The sequence below is a fragment of the Macrobrachium rosenbergii genome, chromosome 21, assembly GCF_040412425.1.
Source record: "Macrobrachium rosenbergii isolate ZJJX-2024 chromosome 21, ASM4041242v1, whole genome shotgun sequence".
Lineage (NCBI taxonomy): Eukaryota > Metazoa > Arthropoda > Malacostraca > Decapoda > Palaemonidae > Macrobrachium > Macrobrachium rosenbergii.
This window is the reverse complement of record NC_089761.1, coordinates 15,539,890-15,561,389: the sequence shown is the minus strand read 5'-3', so window position 1 is coordinate 15,561,389 and position 21,500 is coordinate 15,539,890. Positions and strand designations below refer to the sequence as shown.

General features: G+C 38.7%; 1 protein-coding gene and 1 long non-coding RNA gene across 4 annotated transcripts in view; one reads left to right on the top strand and one right to left on the bottom strand.

Annotated features, from left to right (window-relative positions):
* LOC136849703 (uncharacterized) overlaps nt 1–21,500 on the top strand; it is a 100,168-nt gene that overhangs the window by 54,708 nt on the left and 23,960 nt on the right. Inside the window, exons 1-2 of one of the 3 annotated variants that reach the window (XM_067123059.1) lie at nt 11,437–12,057; nt 16,828–16,880. The exons of 1 other annotated variant lie outside the window; for it this stretch is intronic. The gene's annotated coding sequence lies outside the window, so the exon portion shown is untranslated. Of the gene's footprint in view, nt 1–11,436; nt 12,058–16,827; nt 16,881–21,500 lie in introns of those variants that run through there. One more of the 3 variants, XM_067123060.1, reaches the window with a different exon arrangement.
* The window catches only part of LOC136849705 (uncharacterized), a 626,170-nt gene that overhangs the window by 588,233 nt on the left and 16,437 nt on the right, over nt 1–21,500 (bottom strand). The gene's annotated exons all lie outside the window — the stretch shown is intronic.

Here is a 21,500-nt window from a genome sequence, read left to right as displayed (position 1 = left end):
GGTCTTTTCATCTGCATAGTACACTGTAAGATACAGTAAAAGATATTATGTACACACACACACACACACACATATATATGTGTATATATATATATATATATATATATATGTATGTATGTATGTATGTATGTATATGTATGTATGTATGTATGTATATATATCTCATTTTATATATATATTCCATTTTGCCTCCAAATTTCCTCCTCTCTCTCTCTCTCTCTCTCTCTCTCTCTCTCTCTCTCTCTCTCTCTCTCTCTCTCTCTCTCTCTCTCTCCATATTCGGGTTATTTTACTGCTTTCATAAAGTGTTTTTAGCAGATCTCGCCCCCATCCATTCCTCAACAGACAAAGACACCATAAAGTGCTTTTCGAGCGGATATTCTTTATGCTTTTATATTGTCAGAAATTGTTAAATTCATTTCTCTATTTTGTAACGACCGTTTTAACATTCATTACAAAGTCGTCGATGTTCATTTCATAATTAATATTTTAACTCAAGCACTTAGAAATTTGTTCATTTTCTTAGACTACATTAATATAGGGAACAAGTTTCTATAGTTTGGCGACACGAAAATCTGCTTTGCCTGTTAATTTGCCTTCTTATTTGCTCACAGAAAATTCCTTCCATCTCTTCGTTTATTTGTCAACATTAATCAAGCTTGAAATATGAATGCCCTCGGTGGCCTTATTTAATAAAGCCTCTCAAGCTACTGGAGAAAAAAAAAACAATATGAAAAAGTCGCCTCACTTAAAAACGGGTTATGTTAATTTATTAGACGAATTACCCGGTCGTGATATAAAAACTTGAGACTTAAAAGACTAACGGCTGAAAACCGTATCATTTATACGCTTTATTACCTCCGTGTTGAAACAAAAAGCACACATACTATCCCATAAATTTACTCATCATTTCAACCGGGAGAAGGAATCTTAAAGTGATTATGCAAATGAAGTCCACCAACTTTCGGGTCCAAGCGGACGGAACAGAAGAACAGCAAAAAATTGTACGAACCTCGTTGAACTTTAAATCATTAACTAGATGAATAAATTACTCGCGTCGCGTCACACAAACACACACGGTAGAAGTCCCGGATGTGTGTCATAACGCGGCGTGTATGTGTGTGTATGTGTGTGCGTGTGTGAGCATGTGCCTCCGTAACTCGGTCCTACTTCAACTTCCGAATTCAGCAGGCTGGCGTCACCTACATTCCTCATGCAAGCATGGACCGTAAGGTCGAGCTTTCATTGCGACTTTACTGAAGTCTCGTCTTTACGTCTTTCAAGGTGATAGGAGTCGGTTTCCCCATGGCCAATGCTACCGTTCAATTTGCTTAATCTCTCTATAGATCCTTTTTTTTTCTAAAGTTCATCTTGTCATCCCATCCCTGATCTCCGAAATAATATTAGTCCATTATTTCATATCTTCGAAAGGAAAAACAGACTTTACTGAAGAAATGTATGTTAGCGTAATCTTAATAATAATGCAACCTCGTAAACTGAATTGGTTGTTACGTAAAGGCCTCTTAGTTGTCTTGCAATCCCCTGTATTGCAGAGCAATTTCTATAGTTGGTCGTGCCCACGATGCTTGTGCTTTTGTGTCTTTATTTCTCCTGATCTTCGCTAATATTAAAGTTAAGGGCGTAACGTTGTTTATAAACCCTTAGGCGCATTCATCTTTTTGAAAGGTAAGTCCATACGACGATTCGTTTCCCCGAGCGGCAAACCCCGAAAAATGTTACAGTAGAGCCATAATCGACTATACGGGGAAAAGAAGCATGACGAGAGGAACCTTTAAAAGGAAGAGAACGCTCGTAAAGTAATATCGCCACTCATATCCTTAATCAGAAAGACATAAAGAATGAAGAATATAGGCTCTAATCCGGGGAGAAACCGGCATGATATGAAGAGAGTTATGCGTCGCTTAACGCCGATGTAAATAAGCTCTAATGGAACGCAACGAACAGTTCTATAGCAATCAGCTGGCCAGCGTGCATAAAAGCTGCATAAAAGTTGTCCACTATTGTTTACCGGTTGATCGTTACACGGTTTTATTGCTTCGCGGTTCTCGTCGGACGCCGTCCCGGGGGGGATGGCCCAATCAGAGGGCCACTCTAAATAGATGACGGACATGAAATGATTGTTTCGGACCGGCTGAAAGATGTCCATGGTTATTTACACCGAGTAAAAAAGCAGTTGCTCTGTAATGAGGAGGTAGGTAATGCGTATGCTAAGTTAGCATACTTATGCACGCCACAGTTTCTTCCGAACGTTGACATCTCCAGCCTTGAATGTGTTACCGTCGCAGTCAGAGAGAGAAAGAGACAGAGAGAGAGAGAGAGAGAGAGAGAGAGAGAGAGAGAGAGAGAGAGAGAGAGATCGTATATCAAAAAATCTAAGCGTTTATGAAAAACTATTAGCTTTAAAGAGTAAAAAGATGATCCACGAGCGACACATCTATATTCTTGAACCAAATATCATTTGTTACGAAAGCTAAATAAAAGCAGATAAAAGGGCGTTCTAAATCTGTTCGCCTATTGTGCTCCGAAGCAATGTTTGATTAGACTTCAGAAGGGCTCTCGGAATCCGTATAATATGCATTTACAAAGGGCGAGATAGAGTTTGGGGGTCACAAGAAAAAAATACTAAAAAAAAAAAAATACGACAACGGTACCGGATCTCCTGGCCTCCCCGAAGAATAAGAAAGAAGTAGTTGGCCGATTCCTCTAGTCATACCACATTCTTTAAAAGATAAAAAAGAAGAAGAAAAAAGGAGGGATCTCTAAATGCCCTCTGCACGTTTGCCTTTAACGACTAGTGCCAACCCGCCAACTCTCGATTCTTTCAGTAACTTTCACATAGCTAGTAACTCAAACCAGAGGCAGGCTGCCCCCTTCGTCCATCACTCCCCCCACCTTCGCCTCTCCCCCCTCCCCCCAAATTCCCTGCTAAGAAACCGACCTACACTCGGCACCCATTGAGCAAGTACTGTAATCGGTTTCTATAACCTCCTCCTCCTCCTCTTCCTCCTCCCACCCGCCACCCCCGGTCTCACAACAATCGTAACTTTCTGAATTCGACCTTTGCAACAGACCTTCGCGACTTCACTTGACCCATTCAGTGACCTCTTTGCTGAAGGCGTGAAGAGATGAATTGGCTCACGCCTTGTTTTCCAAACTCAACCGGGTTTTTGGTGATCGAGTCCAACTGGCTGCAATAAAAATAGATCGATGGTTCCAAGTACAATATAATGTCAATAGCCATGTCATTTTTATCGCTATTATTTTCATTATTATTTGGAGCAGCAGCAGCAGCAGCAGTAGTAGTAGTAGTAGTAGTAGTTGTAGTAGTAGTAGTGGTGGTGTTGCTGAGGTCTGAGAAGAGGCACTGGCCCTGTCCTCATTCTTTCTCTATCAATAATACCATTGGGATAAAACCTGCTTTTCCCAAAAAACCTAAAAAGGAAACTCTCGAGTCATTCCGATAACCCCTTCCCCTTCAATCCCTTCGGAGTGCTGCCCTCTCTCAACCTCTTTCTTCTTTCTTTCTCTTTTTTTTCAACACTATCTTGAATACCAAACCTCCTTCTGCTTAAAGGAGAGAGAGAGAGAGAGAGAGAGAGAGAGAGAGAGAGAGAGAGAGAGAGAGAGAGAGAGAGAGAAGAAAAGTCCTGCTTTCGCTACGGCACCCTTAGGCCCCACTTTCAGATGTACTTTTATTCATGCAAGACCCATAACTCGGCTCCTCGTCCTCCATACTATTCTCGACCAATTATGTATCACCGCTGGCAGCGTTGTGGCTTCTTCGCAGCTGGAATCAACGCGTCCCACATAGGCGAGTAAGAGCCATGTGCACACATGACAATAATACGGACGGAATTTCATCTATTCAGACTTCTTTTTCATCTCTACAAAAGGCTTTCTACAAAGAGTGTGTCGTTTTCTAACATCATGTTTTCAATACTACTCGGTTTGCTGGGATTTTTATCTAAGCTGCAACTGTGGAGTAGTTCGCCTGTTGCCCTTGGGGAATCTTCTGATCAGATATTTAAGCGATGAGCTCATTCATTCATGCTCTCTCCTGACGTCTCCTGAATTTCAGGTGTATCAGTTTTATTTTCGTATCCCCTCATATTTATTTGATTATCACCTTTTCCTATGACTCTCTCTCTCTCTCTCTCTCTCTCTCTCTCTCTCTCTCTCTCTCTCTCTCTCTGAAGGCTGATTTCCCTTTGGAGCCCTCTCGGGTTATAGTCTCTTGACTCAGTCCATAAGGGTTTTCAGCTGAAGATCACAAAAAAGAAAGAAAGAAACTGCCTCCGTTCTGCATATCTTCCCAGCGGGAAATTGAAGATGCATTCCGCATAACTATCGACACCTGAATATCTCGGTACCTTGGCAACGACTAGGCGCATTGTCTGTATGTGTGAGTGTGCATGCGTCTGTGTATGTGTATGGTGTGTGTGTGCGTGCGTGGTTCAACTGGTTCAATTTAAGCCTTCCAAGGCCTCTCTCTCTCTAATCCCCCGGAGTAGGTTGCTCATGACCTACTATGCAGTTAGGAATGCAGGTCGAGCAATTGTTAGGCTGTTGCTTACGAACAACATGGCGAAAAAACTGGGTGCGTTCAACATATTCGTTGTTAGAAAAAACTGGCAAGTTCGTCCGCGATCTGCCCACTTTAAAATAGTGATGTATAAGTTTAAAGATGACAAACAGATAAGAATGATGCCTATCACAGTGGGTAAAATGTTTACGATTCTTTCTTTATCATTAACTTGAAATTAAATGTAATATCTCTGCCATATGTTCAATTGCATCTAAATGCATCAATTCGTTTACCTTTTTGTTCAAACTCGACACAGCGTGTAGAGCTGATTTGTTACTGTTCATAGCCTATTAACCCTCAAACTGAATTTGGGTTTCGAAATCTGACGGAGAACAAAAGTCCCAATAGCAATACCTTTTATTATATCTCGAAATGAGTCACTGAACACAGGAGACAGGAGATTTGTATAATTCTGATATGCTAATTTCATGACTATTAATCAAAAGGCAAAATTGTCTGCCGAAACTTAGGTAGGTCACCCATAAGCTTTCTTTATCTTCCCTCTTTTCTCATGGAGGCGCAAAGAATAATATTAATAGTGAGGCGTTACCAGAACGGTTTCAGCACTCCTGAAATATCCCGTATTCAATTTATCATTTTTAGACCCAGTCCTGTTAAAATGACAAGTCACCGCAGAAAGGTCAAGCAAAAAATCAGGAAGGAAAGTGTGAAAGTTACAAAGAACGTTTTCAGCATCTCTTTCAGCAACGAACGCGCAAGAGGAAGCACCATGAATTAAAAGATTATACGGATGAACAACAGTATGGATGAAATGTGCAACTTGCAAAGAAAGAGCGGCATGGTCGCAATTACCAACAGGTATCAAATGGTTCCATGGCAATGACCGGCGAACAAAAAAACGTCCTTGTTGCGGCTGTCTCTGAAACGACAGCGACAGTGGCGTCTACAGGACGGGCGATGATTGGCCGAATGGAAAATCTCATGAACGGATGAGTAAATATACAAATGACAGGGACGGCTTTTACTAATCTGACTACGTATACCGGCAATTTCTTCTTAAAACAAAAGACGTTGGGAACACAATCTAGTTTCTTAATCTAGCCCAGAAGTGATTTATATAAGATTAATAAGGAAAGGGGAAGGAAAACAACCTCAAAAAGGGGAGGGGAGGCGGCAGAAAAACAACATCAAAAACATTTACAGTAACAACACGTTTTACCCTAAGACTACGACAATACCAAAACCAAACAATGTGAGAAATTAGCCCACCGGTGCCTGACTACGAACGGGACCTTCGACAACAACACCACGGATATTAGCTGAAGTGGCGGGGCTAACAACACCAGCAGCAACGACACCACCAGCTGTAGCAACAGCTGTAAAGTACACAAGAGAGCCTATGCGCAGCCTAAAAGGACTTTCTAATGTAAAGTAAGCGTTTCTATTCTGGATCACAGGTAACCTCCTTTCGGCAAATGCCGAGAAAGTCATTCTAGGTTAAAGGGGGGACGCACCGAGGATGTTCGGGGAGGGGAGGAAGGAGGGGGGAGGGAGGGAGAAGGGAATGAATGGCAGGATGGATGGATGTATACCTGCATGAATGGCGTTCGAACGTCTCCCCGAATATATATATATATATATATATATATATATATATATATATATATATATATATATATATATATATATATATATATGTGTGTGTGTGTGTGTATACACATTATATTTATACATATATGTGTGTGTGCGCGAGTGTTAAGGCAACGCCTTGTCATTAGTGTCCATGAACCAACTCTGGGAAAAGTTGTTCCGAGAAACTCTTGTATTGTAGGAAAACTTGTAGCTTGTTACAGGCGCGCCAAGTATGGAGATTTGTACTGAGTCACTGTGCAAGTGTCTGTTCGTTTGGTATTTCGTTAGAATAAAACCTTTGAATTTTTAAAAACATTACTTCGTGACATCTTTTTAAATTTAGACAATGCAGCGACGAATATGAACACAGAGAGAGAGAGAGAGAGAGAGAGAGAGAGAGAGAGAGAGAGAGAGAGAGAGAGAGAGAGAGAGAGATATAATACAAAACCTCCACAGCTATGCAGTATGTCTTCAGTTAGCCATTAATGCAGCCAGCAACAGCAAGTAAACTCTTCTGCGGAGGCCACGAAGCGGAAAGCAGTTCTGAACGATGAGATCACGCCACTGACCTTGCATTCTTGCAGCCTTCTTGAGAGAGGAAGAAGGCGAAGGGCAAGGACACTGGAGGTTGACAAGATGGGATCTGCACTCGACTGATCCGATCCGCACCATTTTTCATCCCCACACAAAAAAAAAAAAAGTTTCTCAAGATTTTGAATAAGAATAGCACAAACAAAAACCAACTTTATTTCTGCTTTGACACGTGTATTAATTATTTATTAAACTTTTCCCTCAGTGATTACTAGAGTCTTTCAATAATTTCAGGCTTAAAGTTATTTTCATACTGACGTTAAAATAATGAAGGTCTCAAATAATGTCCGCGACAGGCCGAAATACAAATATTTAGGATTTCCAAAAGATAAACCTACAAGATAAAAAAATTAAAATACAATGTTCGGCGAATTGATCACAGAAAATAAATAAGCAAAGTAAAATCAGACCAGTTTTCCCGCATAACATTCGACAGTCACAGCTGTGACGTCTAACTTCGCAATAAACCAAAATAATAAATCCCTTTGTAAATAAAGGAATTAATAAATCACCATTTAAAAGCCTTTCTTGCAGTATCTCTTATAAAAAAAAATCCCCTGCTGAGTAATGCAATTTGCTTCCTCTCAGCTTATCTCTGAAATCTGTTGTGTCTCTTACGCATGCCCACACCAACACAAAAAGCCACAGTCGATAACCCCCAAGAAACCCCAAAACCTTAAAAATACCACCTTACGTTCCTCTCTAGAAGGTCTTCTTTTATCTCCTTCAACTGTCATTCAGCTGAGAAACCTGAACACATTAATTCTTACGAATCCATCCTATATCTCAAAGACTTCCCCCAGCCCCCCACCCCCTGCCTCCTTCCCCTCCTCCTCCTTCAACCAAACCCGTTATACATTATAAAAGAAAAAGAATGTAAAAGAAGAGAGAGATTTTAGTAAGTACCGAGGAAGAAATAAATCATGATGAAAATTCAGGATAGTGGCAAGGCGAAAGGTTGTTGATGTTCTGACGGATAAACATGTTCCGACAGTTTTGCCATTTGCATCAGACTGGCATAAAGTCTTTCGCAACTTACGCTGAAAATCTGTTTTTGCCTCAACCCCAACTTTTATCCCTGCCGAAGTTTGCAGGTTATTCGTTATTTGTTTACAAATAACTAAGCACCGTCTGGTTTTATGGTAGTTCAGGATTCTGAAATAGGGGATTATTTAAGACCACAGTAGGTCTTTTTTTTAACGTGAAATTATCTGAAATGCGCAACACATGACAAAATTGTAACGTCTCGACCAAAAGTGAAAAGGGTTATACCTTGTCTATCTAAAAATGTAAAAAAAAAAAAAAAAAAAAATGCGAATAGTCTCCCAGTCTGTGGTTATATTCACAACACGAGAAAATCTGCAAATCATATGAAAGCACCAGGAGAAAAAGAGACAGAAGGTACGGCGAATGTCAGTGAGAATCCTGCAGATAACCTACGTATATATCAGATTTGAAAAAGCCATTAGACGCGATAACATCAAAACACTTGGTCTCGAAAGACGGTCAGGGACCACGCCCCGATTTCCAGATTTTCGTCCGCTATCAGCCTCCTGGCCAACAATCTCCTCAGCTGGATCTAGAGGTAACTGGGCCCACGGTCACGAGACACCCACAAAAAACAAGAAAGGTCCTCCTCACGGCACCCGCCAGGCTCGACTGCTCCACATACACTGACTCAGCTTATCCTTTCCGATATGTTGTCCGATGCGTTGTTAAGCACGGCAGTAATTCAAACGTTTCCAACGTTTGTGGACGTCTTACTACACTGGAACATTACAAAGGTCCAAGTTCTATTCTAAAGGAATACCTTTCATTGTATTGGGTTCAAAGATTTTCAGGAGGAGACGGCCTCATTTACTTTTACATTGAATGCCTTCTTTTTATCTAACTTTTTTCAAACGCCTATCAAATCAAAACTTAATTTATAAAAGCCAAGACATCCCAGGTTTCTAAAAAGGCGGCGGTGAAAGGATACAGCTAACTGCCCATCTACAAACCATTCTCATCTCCAGTTGCATTGTTGATTCCCAGTGGATTTTCTATACGTGTTTTCGGTTGGGGTTTTATGATTCGTTTTGACCAACATAAGACGAAAATTGACGTCCTATTTTCGTTCCTTACTTAATCTTCCTTGAAGACCGTAAAAAGATCATTTCTAATAGTTTACTAGCCGTCAATGCTTTACATACTGTATTATCTTTGAATATAGTAACAATTTATTCTGGAATTGAAATCTATTCCTATGTACTTTCCCCAGTTTTCACTAATCAGTTTCTCCTCCTCGAACACCATGAGTAAAACTCTTAGCTCAGACTGATGCGATTAAAGTCATCATATATTTTCAACATCTCTTCTCTCAAATCTCTTCGGTAACTTACATCGTTCAGTTCGAGCATTTCCTGTTTATTGCCTAATTTTCCTTGCAGCCGTGATCGTAAAACCCCCAGAAGGCAGCCAGCACCTTCATGCCGCCTGAACAAGTTCAATATCGCCGGCATTCCTCTTCACCCGTTGACTCTGACACAGACTCGTCTGACAGCTAGCGAGCAAAAACAAAAAAATGCCTAATTGCGTTTTGTGAGGAAAATTGAAAACAATCAGTTCTGAAAGAACTTTTGCAAACCGTTAAAATTTAGAGACATTCTTCTGCTAATTTTCAAAGTTTATAAACTCACGCATCTATGAATGATAATGATAAACTTTGAATTCATTTAAAATCTAGACTTTCCCAACATAGTATAAAAAATTGCTTTAGCGTGAAAGCTTTTTCAAATAACAACCAGTGCCCTTTCTCATATAAAACTAATCACCGTCACTTAATAGACTCTCTAAAATCAATCGAAACCCTATTTAATCGGAACGAAAACTCGAACCCCAATCCTCACGAGCCAATTTCCAAACCAAAAGGCCGTAATCCAGGATGAAATGAAAACCAACCAAGGAGAAAATGGCACCTGCTACCCAGAAGTGCGCGAAGAGAAGCGAAAAAACCACAAGGCACGTAGTTAGTGAAAACACAGCGTACGTGGCACGCCGAAGGTTTGTGTACGTGTGTGTGTGTGTGTGAGAGAGACAGAGACAGAGACAGAGAGAGAAAAACTGGTTCTAAGACTGATACTCTGTAAAGGAGGCAAAGCAACCTTGGGACATTCCTTGGTAGGGAAAATATCCCAAAGACTTTATTTTAATTTAATTCTGTAATATCATTCTTTATTCGAAAAGCTGCAAGATTACAGTATTCACCGGAAAACATCGCTGTAAAGTTAATGTCTATATGGTTGTGTTTTCTCTTCAGATGGTATCATAGCTTTCCATCGCTTTCATAGATGAGATCAGCACCCCTGGATTTTCTTTACAATATATATATATATATATATATATATATATATATATATATATATATATATATATATATATATATATATATATATATATATATATATATATATAATATGTATATACTTATATGTGTAAAGATATATATAATATGCGTAAATACTTATGTGTGTGTGTACATACAGTACGTGTATAGTTACTATCACTGCAAGTTTACTGACTTTACGAAAATACTGCACATGTGATTCCATAGAAAATGAGCACACGAAAACAAAACTATGAGAAAATTCCGGTGCAATACAAGAATCGAAGGGGCCGGTCGGCATCTTCTTGTTCCGGTCAAAACCGCTGGAAGCTGTAGTATGGATTACCTGCACTTTTTACGTCGAACCACTTTCTCTCCAGGTACGGCCTCCTTATTGTACCACCTTTTTCTTTACTTTTTTTATTTCTTCGCCTTTCCGTCGCACGGAGTCCTCTAAAAAAAAGTGTAAGTTACGCCCGTACATAACTGCAGGTGGAAAACGACACCTGCATTCATTCGTGGTATCCATTGATACGGCCCTTCGCTTATGGCATTTGGCGTTTGAAGTAGCCTCATCCTTCTTCAAATAAGGATGAATATTATTCACATTCATGCTGTGATTTCGGGAAGAAACAGTTACGGACAAGATAAATTACTGATACATTTTCCGCTGAGGTCATAATCTCGAATGAGCATTGTTTTGACATGAAAAGTCTAAGTTTAATCTTAACGTCCATTTAAATGCAAACAAACATGTGTATGCAAAAAATAAGTGCACGAAGACTTACTAGCGTACACACACATTTTCCTGTACTCAGAGAAACACGAACACTTAGAGGGCTTTACCAAAAACTACAGATAACCTGTAATGACCCGTACCCCTTTGATACCTGGGAAGACGTCCTCACGGGAAGCTTAAACAGACCCGGTATTAACGGTACAAAAAGGCAACTGAAACTAAACAGAACACCTTATCTTTGCAGCTTATCTTATGTGAGATTGAAGGTCATTAAGGTAACGTTGAAAATTCGCAAAGCGATACAGCTCAAGCAGTTGCAGCAGCAATAGTAGCAGGAAGCAAAAATAGCAAAGGCATGGGGAGTAAGCTATGGAAAGTATATCGGCATTCAGACGGCTGGGGCGCTAGTCTCCCTAGGCCTTATTGGCGAGTCTGCGAGCCAGCTAAGCTGCTTTCTCTCCAAGTCGCTCATCCTAAGGGGAAGGGGCGTTAGGGGGGAGGATGAAGGGGTCAGGCTGCCAGGCTGACCCAACATCTCAAAATGAAGAGTCTTGGCTGAGATGACGGTGAAAACGGCAGAGCGATAGATAACGCTCACCGAGTCGGCAGCGGCTTGAGGTAGGAACGGGAGTAGGCAGGAAGAAGACGCGGGGCCGTAGCAACAGAAGGACGAACGGAAAGCGCAAAAGGGAGCGGTTGTCTCTGGAGCCGTTTCAAAGCCTAATCCCTACTACTACTACTACCACTACTACTACTCTGCAGCGCTCCATCGCCTTCTTCAATTTGTGATTTAGTGGACTTGGTTAATTCTTCACTGCAATACGTGTTAAGCATATTTTTTCACTTATATTTACCCAGCTCGCGATACTATTCTTCCAGTGATCAGGTTATGTGAAAGCAGAAACAAGGCAGTGGAAGTACAAAACTAAGGACAATCAACATATTTAAATCAAGACACTCCGAAAAGGATAAACACTGGTAATTTATGTGATGTGAATAGACAAGTCAAGTGAAAATACTAATAAAGACAGACTGCAAGGCAAGTGGAATGACCTTAAGCTCCCGGTACCGTCCATTCACATAATATTCGCACACAGGGCTTGGTCCTGGGCCGTTTTCGTGACTTAGCAATCCTGGAAGTGTCCTGAAGGGCACCAAACCACCGTAAGTACAGTATTCCATGTAGTTTGGACTCCACTGTTGTGCCTGTTCTTTCATAAGAAGCTTGGGGAGAGTTGACAGCTTGGACTGTCACAAGGATTAGAGAGAGAGAGAGAGAGAGAGAGAGAGAGAGAGAGAGAGAGAGAGAGAGAGAGAGAGAGAGAATTATATCACGGGTGACCACTCAAGTGGTTAATCGTTTATACCCTGGGCTCTTCCGCAGGCATGGGAAAAGCATACATGGCTTCTGCCCCTGAAATTCAGAGGCTGATTTGGAAAAGCAAAAGCGTGTGTGCCCCGTGCGTTTTTCATCTTAATAATAGCCGTTATTTTCCTTCATACAATAATGCAAGTGGCCGTCTTATTACTAAATGCAAAAGTTAAGTAGTATTCATATTTTACTTATCATAAAAAACCTTTGGAAAACTCACATCTGTTGAATCACTTATAATAGCCAATTTACCTAATTACCATAACTTTCTCTGTACCCAGTATATACTTTACTTTATGCCAATAGTTCCCACCCAGGAGCAATATATACATACATGTACATACATACATATATACATATATATATATGTGTGTGTGTATATGTATATATATATATATATATATATATATATATATATATATATATATATATATATATATATATATATATATATATAATGAATACAACGTCAGTCACAAAGAACAGACAGACAGGTAAGTGACTGTCAATCCCCCGAATGTGCCTGAATACTTATCATAATTAAGGGACCTATAAAACATCGAAGACATTTCATGCAAACCATAAAGAACATATAGGACTATCATGGCAGCCATTAAGACTGCCATGTTCGCTTCTAAAAACGGGGACTACTTCAAGTTCCCCTTTGAAGACGCAGGATACCAGCCACCTCGCCAAGTACCTGCATCGAACCCCCAGCCAGGTACCTTCGGGAGGTCCTAGTTACGCCCGTTCGTTTTCTCCTGCATTGGAGGAGCCCTTTCCATTGGCCAACAGCTACGAGCTGCCCTTCCCGAGATACCAATGGCACTCGCCGTTTGCCGAGGGTGGGACCTGATTGGCCGAAGAGATTAGGATAACCATCGTGTGTGGACGAATCGTGTCCTCGTTAAGTCCCACTAGGATTTCTTATGTCTAAGTGAATCTCTCAAACATACCAGTGGACCATGCCAATAAGCCAGCCTCCCCCTTCCCCACCCCCACCCCCTTTTTTTGCTGGGTTTGTGCCACATTTCCAGACAGCAAAATTTTTCCAGTTTTTCTTACGCTGTAGACCAGGTCTCGCGTGTGCCTCACTTTCTCCCCGGTTTCTTTATGGCACATTCGTTATATTGAAGGATTTTCTCCTATATAGTACGTGCTTTCTCTCTTTGACATTGGGTCTCTCTCTCTCTCTCTCTCTCTCTCTCTCTCTCTCTCTCCACATACACCCATACACACATAAACATACACACATATATATATACATATGTGTGCGTGTATATGTATATATATATATATATATATATATATACATACATCTTTCGTGGAAAAGGACACAACTGAAGGTTTTGCAACTCCATACCGTTCCTCTTAGAACTTCGAAAATGGACCCATAAATCCGCAACATTCTCCAGTCACCCACATTCAATTTTGTTAAAACAACAATGTTCCTTTGCGGCAGCATTCTTATCGAGAAGAACACGGACGAAGTGCCTCGGATCCTATCGGATATTGCAGGTAAAGAGTCGAGATAACACATGCGAAGGGTGAATAGCGGCTTAGGCAATGGTCAAAAAATTAGGCTTCGCGATTGCTGTGACTGTAGTCCTCGCGACAAAGTTGCCTTCTAATGCTTAACATTAGCTCAGATCAATTATTATTATTATTATTATTATTATTATTATTATTATTATTATTATTATTATTATTATTATTATTATTATTATTATTTGTACGAAACAAACCAAAAACCATTAACTTACGAAACAAATATCAACGGATTGGAATGCACCTGAGCGAAAAATGAATAAACCAAAAGAAAGGTCCCAGAAAAACTGAAGTGTAGTGAAACACAGATGTTGAATCAATAAATAACATATTGACTTAATTAATAAATAATGTGCAGCGAAGCGTAACAAGCGCGGAATCGGGCGTCACCACCACACCAGGAAAGAATTGGCAAAGCATCCTCGGCTCCATAAGTCTCCTTATTTCTTTTAATATTTCGCTTTGCTTTCCAAGAGCTTTCGAAGTATGCAAAACAAAAACGCGCAAAAAACGGAAGTCCGGAGAAAACGGAAGAAATGCCAACCCAAAATCCAGGTGGCCAATAGAAAGTATACGGGAAGAAACCGTGTTCAAAATTCAGGCCGGCTCTAACCCCCTCAGGGGGAACAACGAGGAACTGCCCACTCCGCTATTTCTTGAGCCCATAGCCTCCCTCCCCATCTACCACCCCTGCGCTCTACCAACCTCCACCCCACCCCTAAAAGCAGAAAAAATATAGTTTATCATGATTTTCAAATGGGATACTTCAAAAAAAAAGGCACACGTAAGAACTCGTCCCAAGATTTATAACTTTTCCCGCCATCGTAAAAGAAAACGTGTTCCGTCTTTTTACTCGTTTTCCTTCGCATTTTTTCTACTTCTCCCCTTCTCTACAATTCGCCGACCTCCTTACCGGCGAACAAAATTAAGTCACGTACAAAAGTCGCTTTTCAGTCATCTATGGAATCCGCTTTTTCTCTTTGTCTTGTAAACAACTATGCCACCAGATTTGTGTCTCGATCACTTTCGCCCTCCTGGTGGAATGGGCTTCCATGAAAATTCGGTGCCATAATTACCATAAAAAGACGTCCACTGTAAATGTCTCAAGGGAAATATTTAAACCTTTATTCTAGTTTTAATCGGGAGATATCACAAAAGTAACTCGTTTTTCTGTGGAGAGAGAGAGAGAGAGAGAGAGAGAGAGAGAGAGAGAGAGAGAGAGAGAGAGAGAGAGAGAGAGAGAGAGAGATTTTATGCCTTCAATTAACTAGGAACCAAAACAAGGAATAAATGCTTCAAACGATAATTAAGATGTCGACGCACTGAAAAGCAGAACAAAGTAAGACACAGGATGTCCTTACTATAAAAAAAAATACGATAAAAGTTATACTTTAGGATTAGATTGAAAAACAAACCTGAGAAAGAAAAGACAGACAAGCAGAAATTCTAAAAACTTAAATATTCAAAACCCACACGAAAAAACATCTACAAATCTTTGCTAAAAACAAAGGAATACAAATTCCACATTTTTTCGGAAGAAAGTAAAGAAATACATCTTTCGAATTTACTGCAAATAACCACATCCTTTGGAGACGAAAGCAAAGAAGCCGGTCCTATAAGTATAACCGCCAAGCAAAATATATCGGTTTCGGCAAAAGATAAGAGTTCCTGCAGTTGGCGACCAACTCGCATAAAAACTAGACTATAATTATAGAGAAAACTCACTGCGATCCACATTTTTTTCAAGAATTTTATTTTGCCTGGTTTCTTTCTAATCATATATAATATATATGTCCACTGTATATATATATATATATATATATATATATATATATATATACAGTGTATGTGTATGTGTGTGTGTGTATGTATATATATATATATATATATATATATATATATATATATATATATATATATATATATATATATATATATATATATATATATATATATATATATTGTAAGAAGACTTTTATGGGATTACATATTTTACTGGCAAACGTTTCTAGCAATACATGTTTTATTAGACAACTTCTTTACACATTTACCACAGAATGATATTCATATATACATATATATACATATATAAATATATATATATATATATATATATATATATATATATATATATATATATATATGAGTGCGTGTGAAAGTTTAATAGCGTTTGTGTTAAGAGAACTATATGACATTTTCGTCGGCTATAGTGTTTAAGTGAGATCCTATCATCTTAGTATTTTACCCAATTTAATATCTGACACAACTGCGGCCACCCATCTGGCAACTTAACAAAATTAGTAAATATGTCAACGGGCGCGTGCGCGCGCGCGTGCGTATTACAACAAATGTCCGATTTGTAGGTTACTTTTTGTTTGTTCCTTGACACGCGCATTTATGAAACTGCTCAGTTTTCAAGACTTTCTACCTATTTGCACTTTCGTTACGTGTCGAATTAGAAAATGACTTGCTAGCTTCCATCTTTTCGTTTTAGAAAGTATATTTTATATACGTAACTTCTTAGACTAAAGCAAGTTGAGTAATTTCCTATTATGCTCAAAAGATAAACTCAGAATATTAACTTTCTCTCTCTCTCTCTCTCTCTCTCTCTCTATATATATATATATATATATATATATATATATATATATATATATATATATATATATATATATATATATATATATACATATATATATATATATATATATATATATATATATACTATATATATATATATATACTATATATATATATATATATATATATATATATATATATATATATATATATATATATATATATATATATATATATATACTATATATATATATATTCAAACACACACATACATATATACTGCATATATATTTCAAATTGACATTTAATACTATAGTATCTTGCTTTGCCTGGTAATTTGTTATTAGGATTGCTCAATATGAATATCTGCACATTCAAAATAATAATATGCGCCTTAAAAAACACGAATTGACGTTTTTCCTTATTTTTTCCAGGTAAGAAGAAGCAGACCACCACCTGTACACATTTCGACATAAAATAACAAAAGGTAGGACACGATACCATGTAAACGAAGAACACGTAACATACACTAACAGAAAACAAATCTAAAGCACGTAAAGATGAAACAAGTACAACAGGAACAAAGATAAACAAAACAAAAATCGAATTAAGCATAACAATGAATGTGGGAGAACAGGTAAATTGGGTGCGACCATAAGGACGCTAATCTTGCGATGTCTGTGCAGATTTTCAATCTTATATATGGCACTTATCTAGGACGGTGCTAATACAAGATAAAAAGGAACAAACAGGATACCCTTCGGGACTTACAGGGAATGGGGTTTGTGAAGGGGGAAGTTGAGGAGGTATAGTGGGTCACCTGAGTGTCAAACAGCCTGCCCCCCTCTTTTTTTTTGTTAGACTATCAGGCAGACCATCTGTCTGAATAACACATGGTTTAGAATTCCATACTTTTTTCGGTGCTTCCAGGAGCCTTGGATATACGGATTTGCAGTCTAATACAAATCTATCTGTCTGTCTAGCTGTCTGTCTATCTATCTATGCATACATATATATATATATATATATATATATATATATATATATATATATATATATATATATATATATATATATATGATATATATATATATATGGCAACCTCACATTAGTAGGCGCCGTATATCACTCCCAACCAACCGCCCATCAGGCCACCCAGGGAGAACCATCGTCTTCTTGGAGGTTGCTGAAAAGGGCGTGGGGCTAGCAGCGTCACCCTAAAGACTTGCTGACAACCCGGAAGGTGCCATCCGCTCCACCGGGATAGAGGTTATACAGACAACAAAAGTAAGAAGAATATAATTAGAACGCCAACATGTAGTTTCTCTAATTACCATAAATGGGTAAGCAATAGACAAGATACACGCACAAGCTACAAAGATGCAAATATGCGGCGAAGATACACAAGAAACAGCACCTGGAGATACGGTTACAATTAATAAAACTAATGGCATTTTCGTTTTCCTCATACCATGCTAACTGCTTGAATTGCAGTTCTCCGATAATAATAGAAATTAAAATCCTAATTCACTAAGCCCCTTGAAAAAATTAATAGCAAGCCAGCAAATTCATGCTGTACATAAATGTATGAATGCATAAATAATAAGGCTTATCCTGCCGCAAAGGCCAATAATTAAGAAGTATGTAAATGGCAGGAAACCGTCTCTTCCTCGCAGTGCAGACGACATGAATATTAACATCGAGCTTTAAGAGAAGTCATAAACTTTCTACAGCTATAAAAGAAAACACCAAACATGGGGAAAAACCCATTAACTTCTGCTACCTATTCACCGAAAAAAATTTTGCTACCTCTTCTAAAATATAGCATTAAATCTTACGGCGTAATCGTGAGTACGTGACAAGCACTTAAAATCTCTCTTGAATTTTCATATATATATATATATATATATATATATATATATATATATATATATATATATATATATATATATATATATATATATATATATATATATATTATATATATATATATATATATATATATATATATATATATATATATATATATATATATATATATACATATATATATATATATATATATATATATATAGAGAGAGAGAGAGAGAGAGAGAGAGAGAGAGAGAGAGAGAGAGAGAGAGAGAGGACGGTTTATTAAACGAAAGTCAGCACATGTACATACAAACAGTGCACACAAAACCGGACGCAGAGTGCGTGCAAGAGTAAATTACGCCATTGAAATCCACTCTCGATCGGTCAACTAACCCATCAAGCCTCTAACAACCGAGTGATTAGTCGATTGTTCTCTATCATCTTAAGCTTCATTTCACGGCCATTTCTCCCCCTTATCTTGTGACGGAGAAGCACTTAAGCATTCTTTTTTTTTACCGTTTCGAAATTGCAGAGTATACGCTCACAGCATGCGAGAGCGTTATCATACCCACAACAACACACGCACAGCACGCACACACACACACACACACACACACACACACACGCACGCACGCACTCATACGCACGCACTAAAGAGGGAGAGAGAGAGAGAGAGAGAGAGAATAATTTTTCCCGGCTCACTGACTAGAAAACTCCATCGCCATCTAACGTTGATTGAGATGGTGAGAGCTTTATTTCCATCTACTTAAAGAGAAAAAGTTTTAATACTTGCAAAATGACGTCACCGTGTAGAAACGGTAGCGTAGTGAGCAAGACTCTATTGCAATGCAGTGTTACCAGAATATAAATAATGAAATCCCGATGATGGAACAGCAGTGCTGCAGTATTAAGCTACGAAGGTTATAATTATGGTACACGGGAGAAAAAATAAGATCTATATAAAAATCACTCTTAGTGAGCGTAATTATACATTAGCTACATCACTACGTTTAATCACAGACATTAACGTCTAATTAAGCCATTTAATTGCTCTGTGAGATCTCTAGCGATTACGAAACGAAGTCATTCCCATTGTATATTAAGGTCCCGATGTGGGAATGTTTTGTTAAAAACTACACAACATGCACGCAACACTTTCTTCTGCAATCTGAATTATTATGAAAGGGATGAAATTGCTGTGTGTGTGTGTATATATATATAAACAGATAGATAGATAGATAGATAGATAGATAGATAGATAGATACAGAACCTAATAGCACTTGCTACAAGAGACGTATGTAATTATAACAACTAAAATGCCCTCTTAACTTCTCGAATTTCTCACACTTATTGGATACGTTTTTCACCACAAAACGTTAGCATATAAGCTATATATATATAATATATATATATATATATATATATATATATATATATATATATATATATATATATATATACATATACGCACATACATGTACATATACATGTACATACTCACATACAGTTGTGTTCGTTTCATCACCTCCTTCCATTAGCTGCGCGTAAATGGCTACCAAAAAAAGACTAAACAGTGGCAATCTGCGATAAATCGGTATCTTCGACACACGCCGGTATCATCCTCTTATCTAGCGAATTGCGATTTCCAAGTCATCATTTTCTCACAAGAAAACATCCGGGTTGTGCGTTCATGACGATTACGCTTAAGATGACCGTGCAATAGCAAGAATGAAAGATGAATACAGGTTTCTGTGCTTATTCGCTCTCCATAGAGACAGTAGCTCTTCCGTAAAGGAAAAAAAAAAAAGTTTCCCATCATTACAGGGTAAATTGAAGGACAGCCGCAAATGTACGGCTACCGGAGAAGAAGTAGGACTGAAAAAGAGCTTTTGAGGATTTCTCCGTTTTAAATGAGGATAGAGTATGTTTACAAAAACAATTGTGAACCATTGTTGTTCGAAATTTTACAGGTATCACCATTTGTCATAATATTAATAACGAATGACTGCCTGTAGTGAACCTCTAAAATATGAAGGTAGGAACATCAGAAATAATAAAATAACACAAACCAGGCAAGCTAAAACAAATTTGAGAAAAACAAACTAAACGCCAAACATTCTTACAGGTAAAAACTCAAGTACCGCGTTAAAACACTTGCTAAAAAATATACAAACACGTCTGGAACATAAAGAAGAAATATTATTTCTTTAAAACCCACGACTCTACATCCAAGCGTGTTATGCCTGTTAACCCACCAGGGAGAGCCTAAGGGATAAATGAGAGGGGTTACGGGGGTTAGGGTCCCTTAGCCAACCCCCTCCATGACATATAATGACCTCATCTTACTGAAACGCGACATAGGGCATCTTCCACCTCTGTGACCTCGCCGCCATGTTGGGTCAGGGAATATAAGGGATGATCCTTTCAAGGGTTGTTTTCGTGAGGCTTGGGTGCCGAGAGGTGGCCATTCGAAGAATAGCGAGTCGAAGAAAACATCGTGGAGAGAGAGAGAGAGAGAGAGAGAGAGAGAGAGAGAGAGAGAGAGAGAGAGAGAGAGAGATGTCTTGAAAAACACTTATTATATCCCGAGGCTTGTAAACAACAAGGTCATCCGTTCCTTTAAAAACTATAAAAAAGAATAAGGAGAAGAAAAATTGCGTGAGGGTCGTGAAAAATCCCACACACCGGCAGAAGAAACATGTTTGTATGTCAGCATAATGCAGCGTAATATCAACAAACATGATAATCTCTGCCGGCAAACCTACTTACGGACCAGTAACGACTTCCCTTAACTGCCAGACACGTAACCACACCGGCATACCTCTCCGCCATTTACAATACCTGGCGTGTTTTCATCGAGTGAAAGACGATATTAACCGAGTCCACAATGGACGACATCTCAGGCACGTTTCCTAAGTTATCCCTATGACAAATATCTTGATATTAAATTACGATTTCGTAATAATGCTGCTATATAAAATGCATTGGGCATCCATTTCCTTGTGTGTAGTGTGTGTGTGTGTGTTTAACACATACATTTCACAAGAAATAGGATCCACGTTTAGATTTGCCGTCGCCTAGCCCGGGGCCAGCCTCTCAAACCACTTCTCTTTGCAAAATTACGCATCTGGGGCCAAACTTCGGGATGGGACGTAACGTCTCTGGAATCGGAACTTACCGTTTCGCCCCTCTTTTAAACAACCGTCCTTATCGACAGTATAATTACAATTAGCAAATTAATAAACATATAGA